Source organism: Haliaeetus albicilla, chromosome 6, assembly GCF_947461875.1.
Source record: "Haliaeetus albicilla chromosome 6, bHalAlb1.1, whole genome shotgun sequence".
NCBI classification, from domain to species: domain Eukaryota; kingdom Metazoa; phylum Chordata; class Aves; order Accipitriformes; family Accipitridae; genus Haliaeetus; species Haliaeetus albicilla.
The window spans coordinates 36,344,217-36,350,329 of NC_091488.1; positions in this window are offsets into that span (position 1 = coordinate 36,344,217).

The following is a 6,113-nucleotide window of genomic DNA, read 5'->3' on the forward strand; positions in this document are numbered from 1 at the left end:
GTGAAAGTGCTCAGGGGAATTGGCTACAATTATTTAGATGTTAATCCTGTCAAGCAGAGGGATGCTAGACTAGAACTTAGGATGTGCCTATAGCCTATTCACCAATCTGCCAACGGCATGTGCATAACCTTGGGCAAATCACTTAGCTCTGTGCCTTAGGTTTTCCATCTATCAAGCAAGGTTAGTAATTCTTACTATGTTTTGTGTAACAGTTTGACGTCTACGCAAATGAGGCGTGATGCAACTGTTGCGTCGTGGCACTTATTCAGCACATTGGTGACACTCATTTTTTTGCCAATCTAGGCAGGAGCTACTTCTACAAAATGCAAGTGAGAGTGAAGGGTTTGGAGCAAAAGTCAATGCAGACAGTTTCAGCTGATGCTGAGAAACTAGGGAAAGTGGTGAGCAGTGAAAGGGGCAAGAATTGCTCATTCCTTTTCAAATTCTCATTCTTTCCTTCAATAGTAGTACAATCTTACTAGGTCTGATTCCTGAGCTTTGTGCCTTGAGTCCTCAATGATAAAAAGTGACTTTTGTTCTCATTTTTCAATTTCCACATGTGATGGAAAAGAGGATTGACCATTTCAAGGTAATACTTATCCTAGTGATTCTTTGTCCCTCTATTCGCAGATATGGTGGTTGAACTTGGGACCTGCCTTTATAACTGAGCTTAGCGGGACATATTTCAGTGATCAGAAGGCTTCAGAAGTAACCAGGTGCTGTGGGTTGAGCCCTGCCAGCAGCCAAGCACCCACACGCACCCCAGTGGGACAGGGAGACAATAGGAAGAGCAAATGCAAGAAAACTCATGAGTCAAGATAAACACAGTTGAGCAGGTGAAGAAAAGAGGGGAAAAAACTCTAGTAAGGCCTTTGACACTGTCTCTCACAGCGTACTCCTTGAGAAGCTGGCGGCAAGTGCATTCTTCGCTGAGTAAAAAACTGGCTGGATGGACAAGCCCAGAGAGTTGTGGTGAATGGAGTTAAATCCAATTGGCAGCTGGTCACAAGTGGTGTTCCCCAGGGCTCAGTTTTGGGGCCAATTCTCTTTAATGTCTTTATCAATGATCTGGACAAGGGGGGATTGAGTGCAGCCTCAGCAAGTTTGCAGATGACACCAAGTTGGGAGGGAGGGTTGATCTGCTCAAGGGTAGGAAGGCTCTACACATTCTGGACAGGCTGGATCGATGGGCCGAGGCCAATGGCATGAAGTTCAACAAGGCCAAGTGCTGGGTCCTGCACTTGGGTCACGGCAACCCCATGGAGCGCTACAGGCTTGGGGAAGAGTGGCTGGAAAGCTGCCCAGCAGAGAAAGACCTGGGGGTGCTGGTTGACAGCTGGCTGAAGATGAGCCAGCAGTGTGCCCAGGTGGCCAAGGGGGCCAACGGCATCCTGGCCTGCATCAGAAATAGTGTGGCCAGCAGGAGCAGGGAGGTGATCGTCCCCCTGTACTGGGCACTGGTGAGGCCGCACCTCGAGTACTGTGTTCAGTTTTGGGCCCCTCACTACAGGAAAGACATTGGGGTGCTGGAGTGTGTCCAGGGAAGGGCAACCAAGTTGGTGAGGGGCCTGGAGCACAAGTCTTATGAGGAGCGGCTGAGGGAGCTGGGGTTGTTTAGTCTGGAGAAGAGGAGGCTGAGGGGAGACCTTATCACTCTCTACAACTACTTGAAAGGAGGTTGTAGTGAGGAGGGTACTGGTGTCTTCTATCAAGTAACTAGTGACAGGATGAGAGGAAATGGCCTCAAGTTGCACCAGGGAAGGTTTAGATTGAATATTAGAAAAAATGTCTTTACTGAAAGGGTTGTCAGGCATTGGAACAGGCTGCCTAGGGAAGTGGTGGAGTCACCATCCCTGGAGATGTTCAAAAAAATGCGTAGATGTGGCACTTCAGGACATGGTTGAGTGGGCACACTAGTGTTGGGTTGATGGTCGGACTTGATGATCCTAGCGGTCTTTTCCAAACTTAATGATTCTATTCTATTCTGTTCTAAAAACCCTAAAAAAGCCAACTGATGCAAAGGCTCATTACCTCCCACAAGCAAAGGTATCTGAGCAATGGCCAATATGGAAGAAAAAAACCCTCACCACCTTCTTCCTCTACCCCAGTTTTTATTGCTGAGCATGACGTTATATGGCATGGAATATCCCTTTGGTCAACTCAGGTCAGCTGTCCTGCTGCATCCCCTCCGAACTTCTGGCACAGCCCCAACCTACTCATACTCACTGGGCAGTGGCGGGGAGCTTACTGGGAAAACGAGAAAGCCTCATGCTTGCAAGCACTGTTCAGCAATAGCCACATAATTAATGTGTTACCAGCACTGGTTTAGCCACAAACCTAAAATATAGCACCACAGGGCTGCTATGAAGGAAGGTAGCTCTAGCCCAGCCAGACCCAGTACACCAGGAAAGAAATGAAAATAACAAAGTTCCATTCTGGCAGAGGACTGATTAGACTGGAACTGATTAAATCACTCCCCCACAAAATTAAATATGCTCTTGAACAACTTAGGGCAGTAAACAACCTTCAGAGAACGAGCGACCCAGCAAGGGCAGCTTAGAGCCTGCTCCAATTCCCTTCCAGCAAGCCTGCACACAATGTTCAGAAGTAGGGAGCTAAATAGTGTTACTCAGCCCAGTACTGTGCTTGGGAGCTCAGCAAATAATTTGGCCTGATGGGCAAGATTTTTGATGGCTTCCTGATGGCCAACTGTGGGGGTTTTTTTGTTTTTGTTTTCTTTTAAGTTTTATACAAGCAGAGTTATGGAGTGGTTGTATGTGTTTAATTATGGTAAGGTTTGGAAAAAGCTGTCTGTTTTAATGGAGACACTCATGCAGGGACTGCCTTATGTGAAGGAACTAATTTGTGACTTCGGATACGGTTTTCTGTCCTACCTCTAGGAGAGCAGGGAAGGCAGGGCTCCTCGCAGAAGCGATGGTACACAGCGCCTGCTGCAGCACCTGGCCTGTGCTAACTAATTTACTGTGGTGTTTTCCCGGGATGCTCGATGCTCCCTTTTCCACAAGCAGACAGCTCTTCTGCACGCTTACAGCTACTTCCCCCTCCACACTTCTCAGTGGTTTTTCACAGCCTCTGAATCTCCAATTATATTCACTGACTTGACACAAGCTGAGTTGTGCAAGGGTTTCTGGAAAAGAGCAGTTATTTTATGCTTTCATACTCCCTTGTACAAAGAATGAGAGCAGCATGCAATCCGGAAGAAATATACTGAAGAGAGATGAGTTTGTCATTTCAATAGTCAATGTGCTGTTTTGGCTGTGTCTGAAGATCAACATTTACAGAGAATAGATGTGTAAATCACTTTTTATATGGTTCTTCAGAGGTTGCTTTCAGAAAATGATTTACTATTCCAGATGCCTACATACTCAAAGATCTTGACTGACTGGAGAGAGTTCAGAGCCAAATAGTAAAAAATGATCACTTAATGCAGATGTTTTGATTTATAAAAAAGTGATAAAAACATTAAAGGGATAAAATACAGCTTGAGGCTGGGCTAACTGATGAGCTAGAGAGGACACAGTACTCTGCAAATATAAATTAACACCATGAATAAAACAATTACATATGGCAGCGTACCACGGGGTAAGCAACGGCACACACAACTCAGTTCCACAAATTATTCTTCTATAAGCCAAACTAATCAAGGAGAAGTTGAAGTTAAATCTTCTGTCAAACATTTCTGCTTAGACCTACTCAATAGAATTGCAGAAGATGTGGAGCTTGGACAGAACAGAGGACATGCTTCAAGCATATAGAGGCACTAATGAAGTTTCCTTGAAATGTCTGTGTTTCTGCAGTATATTAATTAACAATATTCTCTTTTATTGCAAAAAAATGGCATAATGTTCATTGTTAACAACTCCATGCAACGCTACAGGCTTGGGGAAGAGTGGCTGGAAAGCTGCCTGGTGGAAAAGGACCAGGGGGGTGTTGGTCAACAGTTGGTTGAACATGAGCCAGCAGTGTGCCCAGGTGGCCAAGAAGGCCAACAGCATCCTGGCCTGTATCAGAAATAGTGTGGCCAGCAGGACTAGGGAGGTGATCGTCCCCCTGCACTCTCGGCACTGGTGAGGCTGCACCTCAAGTCCTGTGTTCAGTTTTGGGCCCCTCACTACAGGAAAGACATTGAGGTGCTGGAGCGTGTCCAAAGAGCAGCAACGAAGCTGGTGAAGAGTCTAGAGAACAAGTCTTACAAGGAGCGGCTGAGGGAAATGGGGTTGTTTAGACTGGAGAAAAGGAGGCTGAGGGGAGACCTTATCGCTCTCTACAACTACCTGAAAGGAGGCTGTAGCGAGGTGGGTGTTGGTCTCTTCTATCAAGTAACAAGCGACAGGACAGAGAAAATGGCCTCAAGTTACACCAGGGGAGGTTTAGATTGGATATTAGGAAAAATTTCTTCACCAAAAGGGTTGTCAGGCATTGGAACAGGCTGCCCAGGGAAGTGGTTGAGTCACCATCCCCGGAGATCTTTAAAAGACGTGTAGATGTGGTGCCTGGGACATGGTTTAGTGGTGGACTTGGCAGCATTAGGTTAATGGTTGGACTCAATGACCTTAAAGTTCCTTTCCAACCTAAATGATTCTATGATTCTATGTTTACTTAATCATAAGATTAAAAAAATGCTGGCTGTCTTCGTACCACAGGAAATTTCCTGCTGACATGAAGTATGCCCTTTCGCAGCGGCAGAGCAAGAGTGACAACCTAAGGGCAAAGCCTCAGAAGTCTGGCTGTGTACTGACTGTGGGACCAGGACATTTTCATCTCTCCACTGATACTGTCCAAGACCCTCGCCTTCTCAGGGCACATAGCACAATTACACTTTCACAACACAGCCACCCCCACTCAAATGAGGACTGCAAACCAGTCCTCCCAGTACTCAGCTTATTCGTGACTTTGGAGATAGTTTTAATGATTTATTAAGTACCTTTATTGGAGTAGAACCTAAGACAAGGACTTTGTTACACTAGGTACTGCAGAAACACGAGACAAATGGGTAGTCCCTGTTAATTTACAATCTCAATAATAAAGCAAGGAACGGCAAGCAGCAGACACGAAAAGAAGTACAGAGGAGCACTAAGAAAAGACAGGCCATTCCCTGGTCACACAAGACAGATGACAGCTGCTGTTTCCTATAGGGACCTTAACATCCAGGTTTTAACATTATGGCTTTTCCTGGTTTCCTTTTTGATTGTTTACAGTTTGATGCACTACCTTGTTTTGCAGTCTGCATAAATGCATCCTCTGGGCAAAAGCATTAGCTAACATTTGTTGACTTTGTGATTCCTGAGGTCATGGAGTTTGAAATTTTTGGTTATACCTTCTCAAATATACCAGTTACTACTGGTATAGGATAGTTTTCATGCACAACTGCTGAATGCCACTCTCATTTTCTCACAGGGGTGGTAGAAGAAATCCTTTGCGACTGAATGCTCCTGCCACTCTAGTAAAGTGTAGCATGAATTCAGAACAGCCAAAAGTAACTACTGAACAGAGTGGCTGAAAGACTGATCTTCTATCAACAAGGCTGAAATAACAGGAACGTACACTTATTTTCCTAGGTTAGTGATTACCTCGAATATAAAATAAGCCTGGGGCTATTTCTATTATTTCTTGTATAAAATTACATATCAAGAAAATAGAAGACATTCAGGTTGCAAAGTAAGTGACTCCTAAACCAGGGAATGTCAGAGGAAAGTAATTAATCTCATCCTAAAGGTGCACTGTATTTCAATCTTTAATTATCAAAGCACTGCAAGGGGATCACAAAACCCCCAGTGAAGGCCATGATGACCAAACCAGACTTTATGATGCTTTTTCTTCCACCAGCGTTATGATGCATTTTTTTTTTTTTCCATGGGAAAAGAACTCTGTTGAAAGAACTGAATAGTTAGTTATCTAGTTCTTCCTTTTACCCTTCTTTAAGTGTGGGCCTTCGGGTCTTTTTTACTACACTTCATCTAAAGCTTGCCCTGAACAAATATAGACTTGCCTACTAATAAACTTCCTGCTAATATTCTGACCTATTCCAATATTTGACCACGTTGGAAATATCACAGAATTTACTTTTCCAGTATTGAGGGGAGTAAAAGTAG